General features: G+C 44.2%; 1 protein-coding gene across 3 annotated transcripts in view; it reads right to left on the reverse strand.

The window, feature by feature from the left end:
- The window catches only part of PPP2R3B (protein phosphatase 2 regulatory subunit B''beta), a 103,207-nt gene that overhangs the window by 67,529 nt on the left and 13,531 nt on the right, over window positions 1–22,147 (reverse strand). The gene's annotated exons all lie outside the window — the stretch shown is intronic.

Raw genomic sequence — 22,147 nt, forward strand, 5'->3', positions numbered from 1 at the left:
CCTCCGCTATGTTGCAGACTCCAACTAGAAGGCAGGGGTCCCCCCCCAGCCTACCCGGAGCCCCCTTCTCCATTTCTGCAACCAGCCTCACCCTGGCTGGGACCACGCAGGGCATAGACACCATCGGCAATCTACTAGGGAAAAATCCCTACAAACGATCTCGTACCCCCGAGGGCAATTGCGACCGGGGACAGAGACTTAAGCATCTCAGGGGGGACTGGTTATGGAACCCCGAGATTTTTCCTCGCAAACCTCTAGTGAGAGGGTGTACCATCATCAGCGGGAACCGGAAGGGTCCAGGGAGACGTACCCCAGCGGTTCCTCGCTCTCCTCCCCGGATGAGGCTACGGCCCCGGGGGACGTCCATCCTCCGGACGATCTCAAACAGTTCCAAGAGCTGTTTTACGAGGGTGGCCTTCACGCAAGGCATCCAGACAGCAAAGGTGCAAGAGCAACACCATAAGCTCCTCAAAAATCTGAGACCTCCGGCCTCCTCCAAAATAGCAATACCACTGATGACGCAATCTTGGAGTCTGCCACTATGATATGGCAGACTCCTGCGACTATTCCGCCTGTCCACAACAGAGCGGAAAAAAAAAAAAAACACTTCGTGCCGACGAAGGGCATGGAGTTCCTGTTCAGCCACCCACAACCAAATTCTTTGGTGGTGGAGTCGTCGCAACGTGGGGGAACAGACAAACATGCCAAAAAGCTAGAGCTGTTGGGCAGAAAGGTCTACTCCTCCTCCACGCTACTGTTGCCAATGGCAAATTACACAGCGCATCTAGCGAACCATAATTTCGACAACCACATTAGGTTAACCTCCCTCATGGACTCGCTTCCAGAGGGCACGAAACCAGTGCTCAAGGCCATCATCCGACCATTTTATAACCAGTGGCAAAGGATCACCACAGACAAATGGGTGCTGGAGATCATAGCCACGGGGTACGCCATCCCCTCCCAGTTGCTCCCACCGCCATGACCTCCACCCGGGGCACCACCTCCAGGAGGCCTCCCATGTAGCGAGGCTCAAGCAGGAGGTAGACCATCTCATGCTTGTAGGGGCAGTGGAAAGAGTGCCGGAGCAACTGCAAGGGAGAGGGTTCTACTCGAGGTACTTCCTCACGGGGAGGTCCATCTTAGATTTTCGAGGCCTCACCGGTACCTGTGCAAGCAACGCTTTCGGATGATCACAAACGCCTCCATCCTTACGGCACTAGACGATGGAGATTGGTTCGCAGCCCTCGACTTACAAGGTCCTACCGTTTGGGCTCTCCTCAGCCCCCAGAGTCTTCACCAAGACCTTGGCAGTGGTGTCAGCCTACCTGCACAGACAGAGGGTATTTATATTCCAGTATCTGGATGACTGCCTACTCAAAGGGGCCTCGAAGGAGGAGGTACTACGCATAATGTGTCACAGCAGGCACGTTCTCTTCGCTCGGCCTGCTTATCAATCTGACAAAATCAAAGATAGACCCCACACAGGACATAGAGTTCGTAGGGGCACGCATAAATTCTATTACAGCGAGGGCGTATCTCCCAGAGACTCGCTTTCGGGCCATCGGCTCCCTCGCGCAAGGCTTCACGTTCAGCCCTATGGTGCCGGTTCTGACGTGCTTACAGCCGCTGGGCCACATGGCAGCAGCGACGTTTCGTAGAACAGAACGCCAGGTTACACATGCGCAGCATGCAGCATTGGCTGGCGAGCGTATACAAACCGGCAGCACACACTGTTCACAGGATGGCGTCGCCCACAACAGAGGTGCGCAAATCCCTGCAATGGTGGGTAAACACCGGGAACCTGCTAACAAGGGTACCCTTCCACCAACCACACGTATTGGTTTTTCTTACTACAGATGCCTCCCTCATAGGGTGGGGAGCACACATGGGCGAAGAGGTGACGCAAGGGCTGTGGTCCTCCATGGAGCAGTCACTGCACACAAATATACTGGAGCTCAGAGCAGTGTTCAACGCCTACAGACACTTTCGAGACCAAATGAAAGGCAAGGTAGTCGGGATCAGTACAGACGATACCTCCACCATGTTTTATATAAAATCGGCAAGGAGGAGCTCGGTCCCGTGCCTTATGTGTAGAAGCAGTCCGGTTGTGGAACTGCTGCATCGCCAACAATATAACCTTGAAAGCCTCGTACTTACCAGGCGCTCGCAATGTGAAGGCAGACCAGCTGAGCAGGCGTTTCGCACTCACGCACGAGTGGCAGATCCGTCCCGATCTGCTGCAACCGATTTTTCCACGCATGGGGTTTTCCCCAGATAGACCTGTTTGCTACTTAGCACAACAAGAAGTGCCCACGATTCTGCTCCAGGGCAGGACTGGGATGGGGGCCCCTGAGGGACGCCTTCGCGATCTCATGGAGGGGCCCCCTGCTTTACGTTTTCCCTCCCACAGTGCTCATCCACAAAGTGTTGCACAAAGCCAGGAGGGAAGGAACCTGAATGATCCCGATAGTCCCAACGTGGGATCGACAGCAATGGTTCCCCCTACTCCTGTGCATGTCGGACCGGCCACCGATGTCCCCTCCGGTGGTGCTGGATCTGCTCACGCAAGCCCAGGGGTCCATAGTGCATCCGCACCCCCAAGGCCTGCGACTACAAACGTGGTTAATCCATGGCTCAGCTCCCTAGAGAGCACATGTACGGAGGAAGTGCAGCAAGTCCTAGAAAGTAGCAGGAGGACTTCCACCAGGAAGACCTACAAGCAGAAATGGACTCGCTTTACGGCATGGTGTTCTACCAAACAGCTAGCCCCCTTTCGGTGCCTATGGCTGTGATATTAGAGTATTTACTGGACCTCAAGAGAGGAGGACTCTCGCTATCCTCGTTTCAGGTCCACCTGGCCGCCATTTTGGCGTTCAGACACGAAGAGCAAGGGCACACGGTGTTCGCCCATCCCATGGTTACCAGGTTCTTCAAAGGGCTGGTAAGCCTATACCCCCCTCAGAAACCGCTTCCACCTCCATGGAACTTGGACCTGGTGCTTAATGCGAAAAGGGGACCACCGTTCGAGCCTTTGGCCACGGTTTTCCTCCGCCTCCTTATGATGAAGACGACCTTTCTTCTCGCAATCACGTCAGCTCACAAGGTGAGCGAGCTTGAGGCAGTTATGGCAACGCCACCCTGCGCTGTTTTTCCAAGGAGGCGGTAACCATACGGCTGCATCCAGCCCTTGTTCCTAAAGTTTCTTTCTGAGTTTCATACTAACGAACCTATTGTTTACCCTTGTTTATCCAAAGCCTCATAACTCTAACAAGGAGGCGCGCCTACACCTCCTGGACGTGAGGAGGCGCTAGCTTTCTATATGGACAGGACCAAGTCCTTCCGGAGAACGGATAGGCTCCTAGTCTCTATCGCTCCCAAATCAAAAGGAGAATGTCTCTCTTCGCAGAGAATCTCTAAGCACATCGTATCTTGCATAAAAATGTGCTACGAACTCAAAAAGACTCCTTTACTGGCCACGCCCAGGGCTCATTCCACTAGGGCGGTGGCAGCATCAACAGCCTTTTTTTCAAGGGCGTTGTGCTAAAAGACATTTGCAGAGTGGCGACCTGGTCATCCTGTGACACCTTCGCCAAACATTACGCCCTTCACAGGGTATTCCAAGAGGATACCCGTCTCTCGGCAGCGGTCCTCTCGGGGACAAGCTGCACATAATCCGATTACCCACCTCCTATCTTGGGTTACTGCTGGGTAGTCACCTAATGTGGAGCACCCACGGGGACACTCGAAGAAGAAAGAAAGGTTACTCACCGTAGTAACGGTGGTTCTTCGAGATGTGTCCCCGTGGGTGCTCCACTACCCGCCTATCCTCCCCGCTCCGGATCTCTGTTTAGTGTTTTGCAGGAGCATCAGAGGCGGTTGGTCAAGGAACTGGCGGGGACCGGATCGCGCACATGGCCGGGAGTGCGCGGGGGAGCGGTGCGCACCGGCGCATGCGCGGTCCGGCAGAAACTGCTTGGAAGATCCGATCTGCGGCGCCGGGCGAGCCCGACACCTAATGTGGAGCACCCACGGGGACACATCTCGAAGAACCACCGTTACTACGGTGAGTAACCTTTCTTTTCTACAGAATCATAGATCACAGGCGTATGTAACATATGTGGCAAAGACAACATTTTCTGAGGAACAAGTTACAGTTCTAAAAGTATCAGATAGGGCATAAGAAAAACATTATGAAGTTTAGTTGTAGTTATGAAAAAATGTAAACCAGGAATTTAGGTTGTGTTTTTAAAATCTCTGGTGTCTCTGTGGACTAGTCAACAACTTGTTAATCTATATTGCCTCCCTAAAAGCACCCAACATGTTAATTAGCATACAATTGGATAGAAAATTTCATCTTTTTAACTCTGTTAATCTATTTGTCTCAGTGATGACTGGATCAACTTCCACAGGTTATAGCTGTATAAAGTATTTCATATCACATTTAGATTTAATGTCTTTCAGTATCAAAATTTTCCCTCTGTGAGAGAGAATCCATGCTTCTCTGTTTACAGAGAGAATTTCATCCTATTATTCAGCAATGTTATAAGCCACACATAATATTAAGGATGCATTTTAATATGAAGTAGTGAAAGTCAAAACTAAAAAAACCCAAACACCGCATATTAAAGGCATTCCCTATAACTCCATATTGAAGTCCAGAAAACCATTAAAAGCACAAGCAAGCTAGTTTGAAGTCTCGCTTAATTTTTGTTATCTGTATCTGATTTAAAACAACGTAAAAAAGGAAACAAACATTAGGATTTAATCACACTAAGTATCAACAACATCCCCCTACCTCCACCCCACCAGCTTGAACTATTTTAATCTGGACTCTCCTTTGCTTCCCAGCAAGGACTTTAAAAACAGAAAGTTCTAATACAGCCAAATGAGAGGTTGTTTGCATTCCTAGAGTATCTGTTTATTTGTGGAAGCCTTGTACCAGTAGTAGACTTGTATGCTCAGAGAACAGTTTTCCTCTGTAGTGTAGAGGAAACACAAATACATATACATATATTGAACAGACTTGCCACATTTGCAGTAAAGCAGATTTCCCAATACTGAGCTAACTGAAGTGCACATAACTGAAGTGCTGAATCACAACAGTGCAGTTTACATAAATTCTCCATTCCACTCTTTAAGGGTTACTACTGCTTTGTATTGTTAAGTCCTTGTATAGCCTGGACAATTTCTGTAGCAAGTTCCCTGGCCCATGGAAGCAACAGATAAATTAGAATAGGAAGTTCTATTGAACTGAATATTAGACCAAATCAGGACAGTAGTCTACATTTTGATGTCAAGTTTAGTTTTGTGCTATCCCCACATTTTCACTATGTGCACATTTTTGTTCTGAAAGACATCTAACTTGCATACAAATAGATGGCAAAACTGGAGGCTTTAGCAGTTACCCAAGGGAGAGTTGATGCTCATGAGATAGCAGGTGAACAATCAAGCCGATGTTTCTGCTAAAAAGATCAGCAACGAAACAGTTACTATTGACAAAGTAAGCAAGTTGTAATTTCAGAATTACACTGTTGAGAGTAATGAGAACTATAGTTCTCGGGAAGACAGTGTTAATGTAAACTAGTCCATTTTTCATGGGTCACCTACCCCATAATGTTAAAGACTCTGGGGGTGGAATTAAATTAAAACAACTTCTACAGCTTAATTCAGTGTCAAATATCACCTTGTTGGAGTGGAACTAGGCTACCACAAGGATTTCCTTGTTCTTTATGACTCACAGAAGTGCTCATCAGAAATGGAAACCAAAATGACAGACAAGCTACAGTAGTCCCTCAGGATACATGAGGGGTTGCGTTCTACACAACCCTCACCTATCCCGAATTTCAGGTAAGTCGGAGGGGGGAGGGGGCTTGGGGCTGAGAGGTTAAGCCTGGGTGGGTTAGGGCTGCAGGGGGGGGAAGGGTGGAGTTGAGCTGGGGCATGCAGGGGTTGGAGCTGGGTTTGTGGAGATGCCACGCCAGGGGCTGGGAGCCCTGTGCATGGGTTGGGAGCCCTGTGCATGGGTTGGGATTGAGCTGGGGCCATGGGGGGGTGGAGGGGGCTGATCAGCCCCCCCAGCTGCTTGCCCATAAAACAAGAAGCTTGGATGCTTACTGACAAGAAGGTAAGCATTTGTATTTCCTGAAATAGGAACTAAAAAAAGCGGAGCTTGATCACATTCAAAAACAGAATTTTTTTTGGCAACGACCCTTGGTATTTTGTCTAAGTATATGTAGACCAATTTGGAGAAAAAACCCTGGTTTGGTTTAAGAACACCGCAGCGCATAAGAACCCTAGTTTGAGGTTTGCTAACAAAAAAAGCATAATTGTAGTCTAGGCTTGCATTTTGCATTATATGATTTATTAAGTCCTGTAGTCAGATTTAGAAGTATAACTACGTTTACACATACATTTACCTTGAATCACCTTAACTTAATGCTGACAGAACAGTAATCTGGTACAGGGAGAGGTATTTTTCAAGTATATGAATGACAACTCTTTATCAGTAGCTACTTCCAACACAGCACCAGCTGTTCAGTGCTTCATCAGTCCGACATGAATTGAATTTTTAACTAATCCTTTCAAAAACGCATTTGTATCTTGGAATTTCACTGTTTCCAAAAATAGAATGCTTGCTGTATGAAAGTACAACCACCACTTTACTTCAAGCACCACATATTACTAGTACATGTAATTTGGTCCCTCAAATCACAAGACAGTAATTTCGTTTTAATTATAGCAGCAGAACAGATTCCTGCATGTGTTTCTACCACATTTGTCCCCTCTGTGACAGTCCTCAGGCTCAAAGACAACAGAATAGGAAAGGTTGGGACAAGGATTCCAGAACATTTAAGATATCAAGACAACTAAGAACTGGTTAATTGGTAGATTACAAAGTAACTGTAAGGGAGAGGTTTCTTACGAAGTCCCACAAAAATCTGCTCTCTGGGCCACAATATTCAATATCTTTACCAATGATGCAGTAGAAAATGTAAAACTCTGCTGATAAAGTGTGTAGATGACAAAGGCTGGTAGTAAATAATGACAAGGACAGGTCAAGGACAGACCCTCTTGAACACTCAGTAAGGTATGTTCATCTGAACATGTGTTAACATAAGCAAATGCAAAATCATTCATCTAGAAAACCTCACATACCATATGGGGATGTAGCCTGGAAAGCAGTGACTTTGAAAAGGACGCAAGGGTCACAGACAACCAATGTAACATGAGCACTGATTGCAATGCTATAGGTAAGAGTGAAAACAGTTTTGGATACACAGACTATGGAATATCAAGCAGGTGTAAGAAGATTAGTATTACATCTGAATATATTAGTGAGATCATTACTGGAACAACTGTACATATCCGGTGTGCACAAAAAAATGTTAAAAGCTAAAAGAGTTAAGAAAAAAACATCAAAAAAGGAAAACCTGCCATCATGGATACCAAGCATGTGCTATGCACCTCAAACTTTTGCAAAGCTTTTCTGTAAGTGTATCCTTGTTAGTTATAGGATCTGACCTCCTGCTCAAGGGTGACCTCTATTGATCTGTTACTCAGACTGCATCCCTGCATGCAGCATCTGCTTCCCAGCGTACATACACACCAGGTCAGGTCGAATTTCTTAAGGGTGATTTTTAGCACCTAATTTTGTAAAGTCAAGGGTGCATGTCTACACTGCCACATGAAACTGATGGAGTGCAACCCCAGTAGGCTTGGCAGCTTTGATTTTGCCAGCAGTGCACTCTGGGTACCTATTCCAGAATTCCTGCTGCCTCCTTACATTCTGTGTTAAGCTCCCAGTGGCTGACAGGACAAAAAAGTGCCATAGGTGATTCCGGGGGTGTCATCAGTTTCCCCACAGTGCACTGGTTTCCTCCTCCTCCCTTTGGAAAGCAACAGCAAAAGTGTTTGATCCCTTTTTTCCACTGGTTATGCTTGCAGACATCATGGAAAACCTAGCATGGACCTCAACCCACTTCAAACTGTTGCGGCAAGTATTATGAGCACTTCACGCATCGTGCTCTGGTATGCATGGAGCCTAAGCAACCTGCAAAGCGATGAAGGCACTGAGGAGGACATGGATACACACAAACACTGGAGGGGAGGAATGGGGAGACGCTGACTAAATGTGATGCTTTGTACACAGTGCAGCACTGGTTCTGGCGCTGTGAAACAAGCTCAGACTGGTGGGACCGCATTGCTCTGCAGGTATGGGATGATAAGCAGTGGCTACAAAAACTTCCACATTTGTAAGGTCACTTTCATGGTATTTTGCAAATTGCTTTCCCCTGTTCTGAAATGCAGCAATACCAGAATGAGACCACCTCTGACAGTTCAGAAGTAGTGAGCGGCAATAGCTCTGTGGAAGCTTGTAACAGACAGCTAGCAGTCAGTGGGCAAATCTACAGCAGGGCCTGCTGTGATCCAGGTAGCCAAGGTAATCAATACCCTTCTGCTATGAAGGACAGTGACTCTGGGAAATTTACAGGACATGGATGGTTTTGTAGCAAAGGGGTTCCCTAACTGCGGTGGGAGATAGGTGGAACGCACATCCCTACCTTGGCACCAAACCACTTCGCCACAGAGTACATAAACCACAAGTGGTACTTCTCAATGTTGTTGCAGGTTATTTGTGAAGTGACCCTGGTGATTCATACAGCTTTAGGAACTTTGATCTGTTCACAAAGCTACAGAATGAAACTTTCTTCCCAGACCAGAAATTCAGAATTGGAGATGTGGAGACGTCAGTAGTGATCCTGGGAAAGCCAGCTTTCTCCCTTGGCTCATGAAGACATACACAGGCAGCCTGGAACACAGGAAGGAGCAGGCTGAGCATGTACAGAATAGGAGTAGAATGTGCCTTTGGCTGTTTAAAAACCAGGTTCAAGAGCTGCCTGACTCGGTTAGACCTCAGTTAAAGCAACAGTCTGCTTGTGGTAGCATGCTGCTGTATTGCTCCATAACTTACATGACAATAAGGTGGGAAACTTCATGTCAGGCTGGAGGGCCAAGGAAGATCACCTGGACACTAATTATGAGCAGTAAGACACCAGAGCAATAAGGAGAACATTGCAAGAGGCACTGCTTATCAGGGAGACTTTGAAAAACAGTTTTATGAATGATCAGACAGTGGTTGACAGTCATGGCTATTGCTCCTAAGGTGCCCCCTGTATCTGTGCTGGCCTGTAAACCCACCCACCCCATGCAACATAAGCAATAAAGTCACTGTTTTTATGAGCTTAATCACTTTTATTTGTGGGACACTAACAGATCATGGCAGAACAAAAAGCAGTCAAGTAGCACTTTAAAGACTAGCAAAATAGTTTATTAGGTGAGCTTTCGTGGGACAGACCCACTTCTTCAGACCATATCCAGACCAGAACAGACTCAATATTTAAGACACAGAGAACCAAAAACAGTAAGCAAGGAGGGCAAATCAGAAAAAGATAATCAAGGTGAGCAAATCAGAGAGTGGAGGGGTGGGGGGGGGAAGATCAAGAATTAGACTAGTTAAGTATGCAGACGAGCCCCTATAGTGTCTCAAAGTTCACATCACGATTTAAACCATGTGATTGATCTTTTGGGGTGCAAATAAGGGGAGGGTATGGAACATGGTGAGGAAGATATGGCCTCCCATGGGGCTCTGTGCTCCTGTACCAGGCATCTCAGGAGCATTATTTGCTGCATTATCATCTTCATCTCCTCTCCCCATGGGTCTAGAGTTTTCATACTGAGCACTCTCCTCCCAATTTGCTCTCCTGTCCTCCAGCATAGTTCCAGGAACATACCTTCCAGCGTTTGTTTCCTCCTTTGGATCTGACTGGTCTAACAGTTAGGTGCCAGGGAGTGGCAGTCAGAGTGTGCGGTTGAACACACCGCAACAAAACATAAGTCAAGACCAGACATTAGGGAGATACATTTTCAGTAAACCCTCAGTTTAATGGACTAATTAGTGGTGGTCGGGGGTGTTTGTTAAATTTTGGCTTTTCAGCATCCTCTGTATAGCAGGTATTACACAGAGCTCTGAAGGGACCTGCTTGACTGTGTTTGCTTCCAGTCGTGGTAAGGCACAGACTGGGGCATGCTTTCAAACCTGTGATTCCAAAAAACAGTTTTTGCAGCTGTGCACATGGCAAGTGGGGAATAGGGGACACATTGGCTTTTGGGACTGTGTGACTGGCAGTCACTGCATGCTCCCCACTGCCAGACTGGGATGCTGACAGCTTCCTTTTCCCCAGGAGCCCGGGGAAAGAGAGCGAGGGCAAGCATGGCAATGCATCATCTTGTGCTGTCAGGGCCGTGTGGCTCTCTCAGATGCCACGTGCTCCCCTCTACTCTTGGCTGGGACAGGGAAACTTTCCCTTTCCCCAGGAGTCCAGGGAGAGTAGCTTGTGGTATCGTAACACTGCTCCTTCCTATTCTTCCTCTATATTGCAATATGAGATATTAGCCTGCTTAGACCACCACACTGACAAGGAACAGATGCTGACTGAATGTGTCCAGAAGGCTGGTCAGCATGTTGCACTGCTCTGTTGTGCAATGATGCCAGATTACTTAGTGATGGCATGGAAAGATGTCCTATTGCGGCAGACTGAATAAGGCAGGCCCACTGCAGAAACCTCACGAGAAGCATTAAAAAAAAAAAGAAAAAAAAGTACCTGTCAGAGCTTTATGCAGATGTGCAGGGAAGACTGGCATTCTGTCCCAAGACAACAACAACAAATGGATCTTGGGGACCCAGCCTGTGTAGGTACAGTGCCTGCCACAGATCATCCCATTGCTTTAACCCACTTGTAGCACAATTAACAAAATTGGAACTCAACTAAGGTGCCATTCCCACCATCAGGGTCTGGCTGTGAAACATCCTGGGAACAAGAGGTAAGATTCAAAAAGTTAAGGTTCTCAGCTGTGAGATCAGCTGCTGTGTTCACCAGTTGACCACTGTCTTTGTCCTCCTCTTCCTCAACCCCCACATCTTTGCTGTTGGCGGACGCTGTCTGAGAAACCTCTTTGGAGGTATCCACTGACTAAGGACAGTGGCTAGGTTCCCCTTCGAATCCTGTGTAGCTGCTCATACAAGTGGCACGTTTGCAGCAAATGACCCAGAACATCAGTTTGCTTCCTTTGTCTTCTGGTATAACTGCCTGACCTCCTGTATTTTCATGTGGCACTGCTGGAAATCCCTGGTGCATCATAAGAACAGCCATACTGGGTCAGACCAAAAGGTCCATCCAGACCAGTATCCTGTCTGCCGACAGTGGCCAATGCCAGGTGCCCCAGAGGGGGTGAACTGAAGACAGTGATCAAGCAATTGTTCTCCTGCCATCTGTCTCCAGCCTTTGACTAAAGGCCAGGGGCACCATACTTTACCCTTGGCTAATAGCCATTTATGGACCTCACCTCCAAAAATTTATCAAGCTCTTTTTTAAACTCTGTTAGAGTGCTGGCCTTCACAGCCTCCTCCGGCAAGGAGTTCCACAGGTTGACTGTGTGCTGTGGGAAGAAAAATTTTCTTTTATTAATTTTGAACCTACTACCCATTAATTTCATTTGGTGTCCTCTAGTTCTTCTATTATGGGAACAAGTAAATAACTTTTCAATATTCACTTTCTCCACACTGTTCATGATTTTATATATCCCTTTCTCACCATGCCCTATCAAATCTTGGCATAGACGTCCTCATTTCCTTTGCGGCCTTGTAGTTCTACCAGCACAGCTACATCCCCCCCGCCAGCAACAAGGTTCTGGATCGCCTGCACACTCCATGCTGGAGCTTGTCTGCAAATCTGGGAACTTTTGCCCAGATGCGCTGCTGAGGTATGCTGCCTGCTCTGCTCACCATGCTGACCAAACAGGAAATGAAATTCAGGACTTTCCCAGGCCATTTCCTCCACACCTGGAGTGCACCAAAGCTGAAAGTGGGGTCCAGAATGGTCATACTGGGACTCCTCCAGGAGACCAAGATCATCAAATTTCACAACACTGCATCTGTAGTACACTAAAATCGACCATGCAAGGTTGATTCTAGCATTACTCTGTCAAAAGCACAAATATCGAAGATAACCTTAGGAGACCTTAAAACCATCAGAATGGACCCTGTCGCACGGACTGATTGCTTAGAACCAAGTCTTAAATCAGCTAATTCCATCTAATCTCCTAATGTAGACCAAGCCCTGCTGTGGCTTCTTCGGTGGATCCAAACAAGCTTGGACCCCAGCCCCAACATTGAAGGCTTACCCTCAGCTATGCAACCAGTTACTGTTTGCTGTGAAAAAAGTCTCAGAACGGTAACCATGTTAGCCTGTAGCTTCACAAAAAACAAGCAATCCAGTAGCACCTTAAAAGATTAAATTTAAATTCATTCGGTAACAAGCTTTTGTAGTAAAGACCCACTTCATCAGAAACTTCATTTTTCCACAAAAGCTCTATACCCAATAAATAAAATCTAGTCTTTAAGGTGCTACAAAACTGCTTGGTTTTTGCTGTGGGGGAAAAAAAAAAAAAAAAGACATAAATTGGCATTTATTTCTCCACAAGGACAACCTTATTTAATGTACTGGTTAAAATGATCAAGCAAAACTAAACATCTCCCATTTAGCTTGTAGCATCTCCTTGTTTAGTTACTGGGTCTCGTTAGTCCTACTCTAGCAGACAGCTTTCCACATCTTGCCTGCTAATGAGACCGAATTACTATCAACTGTAACACTTTATAGCACTTCAAACTCCCTTGTCTCAAGTTTCAGTCATGCTATTTTCACATGTCCTGGGAAGAGTAGAACTGTGGTCAAACACGTCATTTGGCTGTCCAAATGCACAAAGTCCCCTTAGTTGGCAGCTGATCTTGATAGTCCATTCATATCAATTACAACATGATCTAGTCATTGGTCTCTTATACACCCCCACACCCCCATTCTTAGAAAGAAATCCTTTTACAATCAGTAGGTAACACCACAGTAGTCTGTAAACTGAGTAATATGTCTTTTAATAAAAATACAGAAATTTCACACACCCCCCTTTGAAGAAAAATCGAAAATACTCAATCTCTTCAGTTTAGACTAGAAAAATCACAGTCCAAAAGAACCCATATTTGAAAGAGATTTGAATCCCCCAGAAACCAGTATAACAAGATTCTATGATTGAAAACTAAAGTTAGGCAAATTCAGACTAGAAATGAAGTGCACATTCTTAATGACAAGGGTAAACAGCCACCCAAATAGCTTACATACATATGTGGTGGATTCTCAATTATTTGAAGTCTGGACATGAAGAATGCATTTCTTCCTAAATGATACACTATAGCTCAAGCAGAAATTCTGACTTAATGCAGCAATTACAGGGTAAGAGTCTTTGGCCTGTGTTATGCAGGAAGTCAGACCAGATGATTATGATTTCCTCTGGCTTAAAGAAAAGGACTCTTTAAAAGAAGAATTTGAAGAAAAAGGTTGTTACAAAAGGCAAGAAGCATGTAGTGATTAATGCTACACTGACAAATGAGACAAAAATCCCTATACAGTAGGGTTGCAACATTTGCAAAATTAAGGTTCGCTAATTCAATTATTTGCAAGCAGTCGCTTCCTGCAGGCCCCAGGACAGGGAGTGCCTGTGGCCGCCACTTCCCCAGGGCTCCAGGGCAGGTTGCCATATTTGAGAAATTCAACATTCATAAGGGTTCTCAACACAGAACCCTCGTGAGTGTTGAGACCCTACTGTGCATGAAGCGTTTTCAGCATAGATATTTATATTCATTAACCCTGAAAGCATGTTGACTCTGGAAAACTAGACTCAATATGGAAAGTTTACTCCTTAATTCCCTCAGTTTAACCATTTTATGGCTATGAGAGAGTTATCTACAGCAGCAAACAAGTCATATTTAAGAAAATGTTAGCTGACAGTAATTATCATGGTTTTAGACACTGGTGCATACAGGGTTTAAAATGTACGAACCCACTTTTTTTGATGTTCATCCCTAACCTCTCCCCCAGGGCTCATCACAACCACTAGGTCTACTCAAAGATAGAGAAAAAGAAGCAATGACACATTTGGAGCCACATAGCTTTGACTCTCAGGGCTGAAAACAGTGTACTTGCATATTTTCAATTACTTTTGTTTCTAGATTTCTGAATTTCAGGGGCAGTAAGGGAAGGGGCGACTACAACATGGAGAAGTTTTCACAGTCCACTACTAACTGCTGGTTAATAGTAACTGCAATGTAATTGAATTTAAACACCCTTGCAGGATGGGAAAATACTAAAGAAAGCCATCAAAGCAGCTAATTAAATAGCAATTAAAAGGAACAGTCACAAGAGTTGGATACCTGCAAGCTACATGGAAAAACAAAAACAAAAAACCCCACATACCATGAGAGTTTCAAAGCAAATGTATGCTCCAAATAAAATTAAAATTAGTAAAAAACCAAATTGTGCCACTGTGCCTGAACAGAGTAAAAGATACAATTAGACATAAAGACATCCTTTAAATATTGAAGTCCCACTGAAGAAAATAGAATGGAGTATAAACTTTTGACAAGCGTGAAAATACATTTAGTTTGTTTTTGGCTAACCTAGTGAAAGCAAAAGTTAATTTTTTTATATTATATAAAGTTCATCAGAAGCAGAAAGCTTGCCAAACACAAACAATGGGGACAATGGACATGGATGAACATGATATGTTGCAGATGAATCAACACTGCTTTTGTAATGGGAAATTATGCCTTAATCTGAGAATTCTTTGGGTCAGTTGACTAGTCTATGCACAAGAGTGATCATATGAACATAGTGTATTTGGACTTTCAGAAAGCTTTGACAAGTTCCCACACTAAAGACTCTTAAGCAAAGCAAGCAGATGTGGAACAATTGGCCAGTTTTCACAGTGGAAGAGGTAAATAGCAGGGTTCTCAAAGAATCTGAACTGGAACCAGGTGCTGTAATGTTTATAAATGACCTGGATAAAGGGTAAATAGTGAAGTGCCAAAGTTTACAAGTGATAGAAAGTTACTCAAGATAGTTGATAAACTGAAGAGGAAGAACAGGAGATCACAAAGACATGTGACTGAGCAACAAAAATGGCAGATGAAGTTAAATTTTGATAAATGCAAAATAATGCACACTGGAGAACAATTCCAGCTGTACATACACAAAATGATAGGATCTAAATTAGCACTTAAAGATCTTAGAGTCCTTGTGTATGGTTCTCTGAAAACTTCAGGTCAACATACAGCAGTCAGTCAAAAAAAGCAAATAATGTTTGCCACCAGGTAAGATGAAAAAAGTGTTATAATGTCATCCTATAAATCTATAGTATGCTTATACCTTGAATATGGCCTGAAATCCTGGTTGCTTCATCTCCAAAAAAATGGATCAGAATTGGAAAGTGTACAGAAGAGCAACACAAATTAGGTTATGGACTAGCTTCTATATGAAGAGATGCTAAGACAACTGGGACTATTCATCTGGGAAAAGAGATGACAGTGGATTTGAGAAAGGTCTAAAATTTTGAATGCTGCAGAGCAAGTGAACAAGCGTTATTTACCTCTTCACATAATACAAAAACTAGGAGGTCACTCAATGACATTAATAGGCAGCAGATTTAAAATACACAAAAAAGAAGTACTTTGACACCACGCTTAGTGAACCTGTGGAACTTGCTACCAGAGGATGTCATGAAGGCCAAAAGTGTAACTGTATTCAAAAAGAATTAGATAAGTTCATGGAGGATAGGTCCATCTACATCTAATAAGAGAAGATGATGTAGGTAATTACCCAATTTTGGTCATTCCATCTGAAGCCATTGTTGGAAGACAGGATAGCAAGCTAGAAAGACCATTGATACAAAATTACTCAAGATGGTTGATAAATTGAAAAGGCAAAACAGGAGGGCTATTCTTATATTAAGAAAAAAAACATTGCTTTTGGTAGCTGGTTGGTTTCTGTGTACTAAGGAGCATATTTTATTCTTACCTGTCAGCTAAAGGACTGCAAGCTAGTCTTATTTAACAATGCAGTACCATCTCCTGGCGAAGTGATTTCTGAGAAAACAGTTCACAATGATCTACCTATTACCGTATGCTCCCATTTATTTAAAGATCTATTATCCAACTTCCACATTATCCAAATCATGTTTTTCCCCCTCCATAGCAGGAGATGGATAACATCCTGCAACAAGTATCGCATGCTGAGGACAAGACAAAGATTTGGACAATGCAGATGGTTCAAAAATCGAGCAGAGTCCAACCAGGTGTGTGAGGAGAAGGATAAGTCTCTAAGCTGTATACCTCCCACTGCTGAAGAGTTCCTGCCCTCTCAATTATCCACCTCTGCATTACCCATAAAACCCACTACCACAGACCCCCATTCTCTTTAGATAGCTGGAAGTATACTGCATAGATAAAGGAGTGCATCATATAATTTTAATTAAGCTGGACCTGCAGTGTCCAATACAGTCACCACTCTCCGCATGCAGTGAATAGGACACTGCACTATAGCAAATAAGGTGGCGGCCAACCTATGGCTCTTGAGCTACATGCAGCTCTTTGAGCCTTCAAATGTGGCTCCTTGAGAGCCACACATGGGGAGTACCACCTGCCCATGTGCCCCACCACTTCATGGAAGAAACATGTGCTGGCAGCAGCCCCGGCAGCAGCTCCAGAGGCTCTGGTGAGTTGCCAGCATTGAATTAGAATGGAGAGGCTGGGGGTAGACGGCTCTGTGGGAGGGAGAGGACATTTATTTAGAGCTGGGGTGGGGAGTGCAAATAACCACAAGTCTGGGATCTTAATTCCTATTGGACACTGCGGAGCTAGAATCTTAAATGTTGTACCCATCTAATAAGAACTGCAGGGCATAGGGAAAACAAATGTGATATTTCCCCCAGATCAACAAAGTTGGACTACATAAATTTCTTCCATGTGGTAGTCATTTGGAACATAAGGCCTCCAATTTAAAGCAATAAAGGTTACCTGATGTTACGGATTCTTTTCAAATAGTTTTCTTCACTGAAATCCATACAAGTGAAGTACAGATGTGACAGACATGTTCACCCAAAGGATTACAGATTTATTATATCTCGTGCATGTAGCCACTACTGTAACTAAGGCTGACTTTGTGCTGCAGTCTGAAGGACCCTTTTTGATTATATCTGAAACTGACTCATTATTGATGTTGGAACAAAAATCAATGATCAGCAGAAACACTTTTTTTTTTTTTTTTTTAAAAGATTTGAGAAGGATAAGTTTACATCTTAACAGAATCTAGCTGTTGAATGGTGTGGAAGGGTGCTGTAGGAGAAGTCCCAATCAGCTCCTGCCACTCCAGCCCCAAATCAGGGGAAATGGGCTGGGGCTGGGCAATTAGTGTAGAGTGGCCTAGAAGCTGCCTACACCTGCCAGGCTCATTAGCCAGGATTAAAAGTTCTGAAGCAGTGAGAGCTAGAGTAGGGAAACAGCCACAAGTTGAAGAGGAGAGAGACAGCTCTTCCCCGCCTTTGGGCTGTACATATGAGTAACTACTGTATGAGGGAAGATTGTGAGTACAGCCTATAAATAAAAGCATGAAGTGAACACTGCACAAAAGGTTTGACTCTCAGCTCTACAAGGGCAGCACCTGGAGAGCCCTACACCTGGGGGCTTGGCTGGGCAGCCTGAGATGAAGGAAACCTTGTGGATGAAAGATCATGTAGGAAGACAATCTGCAGAATGCAGAGTAAACCTGGCAGCAGTTCCAGCAGCTGGAGAATCAGGCCCTGCTCAGCTGGAAAGCTGATTAGCAATGAAAGCTGCAAGACTTTATCCAAGAACAGCAGCTCCTCCAGATGTCAAGTCCCCCAGGAGGGAATGGTATGCAGATGCCAGGTGTGGGACCATGAAAAATGGGTCCTACTGATGACCCTACTGCTTTTGTGGACATGTTCGAGTGGCTAGCCATGGGAGTAGGCTGGGACAGGCTAATCTGGGCACTGTGGCTTTGTTCTCTACCTGACAGGTAAAATCCAAGCAACCCACGTGGCTCTGAGTAAGGAGCTATGATAAGGTAGAAGTGGTTGTCCTAAACTGGCTGGTGCGTTGACAAAAATAAAATTATACACAATATTTACACACACACACACACACACACACACACACCACTTCTGTGAAGCAAAGTGGACAGGGGGTTTGAGGGCCCATGCCCTGCCCAAAAATTAATGGAGTGGGCCACCCAGTGGCTGAGACCATGGACATGTTCATCCTACGGGAGGTTTTACAAAGCCTCCCAGAGAAGACAAGGGTGTGGGTGAAATGGCACCAGCAAGGCACAGTGGAGGCAGCAGTAAAGATGGTGGATGAGTACATGGAGGCAGACTTTTCCAGGAAAGAGAAACATTCATATAACAAGAAAGTCAAGGAACATCCAACTGGGAAAAGTCAGAAGAGAGAGAGATAAAAAAAAGAGCCACAGGAGACCAATCAGAGAGTTCCCACTTAGATCAGACCAACTGTCTGTTGGCAGCATGGGCAAGAAGGACTACATGAATATGGACTGCAGTTTTGCAGAATTTTGCAGTTGGACCAACACAGGAGGGCAGAGGAAGGTGTGAAAACTGACCATCATTCTTTAAGGTAGCGGCGGCCGCAGCCTTGGCCAGCACTCTTGTAAAGAGAGGAGTAGTGAAGCCACAGTGGATAATACTTAGAGCCAAAATAAATTTGGAATGCATCCCTGGGGATAGGAAGGCAGTGCCCAGTGGCCCAGGTGCCTCTTCAGATTTGTTATCTGTTTCACTGGATTCAGGGTAGGGTGGTAGAGGGCCTGCTATACTAGTGGTGGGAGGCACACATTGGAATTCCTGCCCAAGAGGAAAAGAAGACTGGGGAGGTGGTCCACAGTGAGAACTGAAAGATGTGCCAAAGAAGGGGTCTCTGAAACAAAGCCCGAGAATGGGAAAGGATGGGAGTAGGAGGTGAAGAAAATAAGCCCTAGACAACAGCACCTGAGCTAGAGAGAAGGCAGAAAAGGAGTAACAAAAAGGGGGACCTTACTGTTGAAACCTCAGTACATGAGGTCCAAGAGACAGGAGGGAACAACCCTGGCAAAAAGTCTGAATAGGGATCCACTGGACTGAGAGAACCAGGCCCCTGTCTTGGGCCCAAGATGGGCAGCAAGAGGGCCAAGCCCAACCAATTCCACTAACAAGCAGGAAGGGGAAGACAATCACCTGGTTGTAAATGGTGAGGCCATGTGGGCAGGAGTAAAGCTATTGGACCCTCCACAAGATGGGACTTTTGTGAGTGGGGAATAAACTTCTCTAGGAAGACCTAGGGTACCAGCCAGGGAGGTAGCAGGCTACCCATAAATCATATCCCCAAACAGGGGGAGGAAAGCTGGGCTAGGCCAGTTGCTTAGCAAGGGATATATTGGCAGGGTACTGTAAAAGCAGCCCAAGACACTCCAGCACAATCAGGGAAAATGGGCTGGGGCTGAGCAATTAGTGGAGACTAGCCTAGCTGCCCACACCTGTCAGGCTCATTAGCCGGCATTAAAAGTCTGAAGGCAGTGAGACCAGTGGGGAACTGGAAAGAGGAGAGCTGAAGTAGAGAGATATAGCCTTTGCTTTTCTCCTGTCTGTGTACTGTTACAGGATTTATTATATGGGGGAAAAGGTGGTTGGAGCACAACCTACAAATAAGCACAAGCTCAGTGCTGTGCAAAAAGGCCTGAGTGACTCTCTCAGCCAAACAGGGCCAGAGTCAGGAGGACACTGCAGCAGACCTTGCTACAAAAAGACAACTGTGGTATCAACTAGTTCAACACTTAACTTTAACAAACCTTGAGGAAGCTAAGGACATTTGTTCTAAATTATGATTACCTTATGATTAGTCTAGTTTTTTTCTGATTTCACTCAATGTTAAATATTTTGAATATTTAGGGAACACAAGGAAAGCCCAATTTCTATCTTGCTGTCTTTGAGCTAGTTCTGTTTCAATTCAGTATTACCATTTTCTAGTGACTGCAGACCACAACAGGGCAGTAAACAGCATGTATCCAATCCCCTAAATTACTTAAAATGTAATTACTGGACCAGCCAGCCCTGGTGTTAACGTGTGAAACATCATTAACTTAAATAAGTTGCAGCCAATTTCCAAAATACATATTTTTCTCATGCCTATGGTTTAGGTAAATGCTATATTCTGGAGAAAGCTAATCATACTTGTTTTCAACTGTGAAGAATTGAAAAAGGAGTATATGAATAAGTGTGGAGGAAAAGCACCTCAATATGTAAAACCTAACAATTACTACTAAAGTTAGCAGAAACCAAAGAATTTTAAAAAAGTTTAAGATTAAGATGAATGTTTAAAACATGGCTAATTGGAAGATTGTTTTTAATTTTAAAAACATTGTCTTGAATAAAGAAATGTGTAATCAGAACTAGCCTTCTGGTTATGACGACATAAGAAGAAATTAAAAATTCTTTGCTCCAGGGTCACCTGTGTGGTGAGTGAATAAAGGAATTCTGCATAAGAAACAGTACAACAAAGAGCTAGGTTTGTGAAAGAACACAGCAGTGTCTCAAACTCATAGTTGGTTCTTCAATTGTAGACAAAATGCTTCCTTTAAATTGTTCTATATAATATATATTAAGAGTGTCACAAGGCACCAGTGGTACGCCAACTTGCATCAAATGCAATAATTTCATTAATGCAGTTGAGGTATTGAGATGCTCTTCAGAGGAAGATTCGTTTTTTAGATCTGGAAAACTAGCTAAACAATAGAAAGATCGCATAATTTAATGCATTGATAATCCTTGACACCTGAGATGGCATGACACTAATCATGAAAAAAAAAAAGTATCTTTTCAGGAAAGCATACCAGAAAAAGGGCATGCAACGATACCTACGGTTTCCGGAAGACCGAAGAGTTTGTTGTATTTTTAAGTAAAAGCCCTAAACTGATAGTCACATGTATGAACCCCCCTGCCCCCCGGGCAAGGCCCCAGGGGAGGCTAGTACTGTCAGTGCTACCCCGCTACCCTTATTTAGGTATGTTTATTCAGGGGCTTTGCCCAGTCCTACACAAAAGCATAAGGTGGTATCTTGTACAGTATAGAGATGGCACAACTGGCATAAAACAAAGGACCTTCCAGTCTTACATTGCAGATTACTAAACACAAAAACATTTAAGTTTGACAATATCAAATTATTTGTAATTTGCTATTAATTAGGTTACCTGATGGACAATTTCTTTCCTCTCTATTAGCAGCTTCTCTCCTTATACACCACTAATAGTTTAATGCCACCTACTTAAGTAATTCATAGACTACTTAATTTTGCTGGAGGCTCCACAGTTTATGCCCAGCTCTTCAGATTAGGCCACTAAGATTGTCCCATGCTATAGAACTGCTCCAGCTACTCAGTATTCCATTAAGACAACTACTTGACAATGAATTAATTAACCTTGGAATAATTATACACAGATGACTCCATTTAGGGAAAGTAATCAGTTTGTATTCTGGTCATTTACCAGATTACTGGAAGGGACAGAAGGAGAAGTGAGTCTGCCAACACACACACACGATTTTTTCCCCCCCTCATTCTGCCCATGCCTTCTTGACTCATTCTCGCTAATGGGATGTACTGATCAGAGAACAGCAAAGCACAGTAGTAGGACAATAAGCAGTTTTAATTTGCATAGAATAAGATTGAATACAATTTCCCCCATATAAAACAAGGAACTATGTGGGAACATTAGCAGCTTCTTACAAAAGGATGCTGCTGCAAAGAAATACAAACTGAACTGCAAATCTTCCTCAAACAAGTTCATATATTTAAAATGTCTGTAATGCATCTGATTTGATACTCTAACATTTTGATTTGAAATGGTATAAAATTAATATGGTCCAATTAAATGGGTTTAAAAACTGGCTGATTTTATCTTTATAGTTACATTTTGGGATCTATCACTGAGCGAAGAATTCCAAAAGGGGTGTGCTCATCAGTTCATGGTCCTACACAATTTAATTACTTGGAGGAAAACAAAATCACTGATAAAGTTTGAACATGACAAAAATTGGGAGAGTGGGAAGTAAAGCAGACAGATTACCAATCGATCTATCAAAACAAAAAACAGTCAAGTAGCACTTTAAAGACTAGCAAAATAATTTATTACATGAGCTTTCA

Source organism: Carettochelys insculpta, chromosome 1 (genome assembly GCF_033958435.1).
Source record: "Carettochelys insculpta isolate YL-2023 chromosome 1, ASM3395843v1, whole genome shotgun sequence".
NCBI classification, from domain to species: domain Eukaryota; kingdom Metazoa; phylum Chordata; order Testudines; family Carettochelyidae; genus Carettochelys; species Carettochelys insculpta.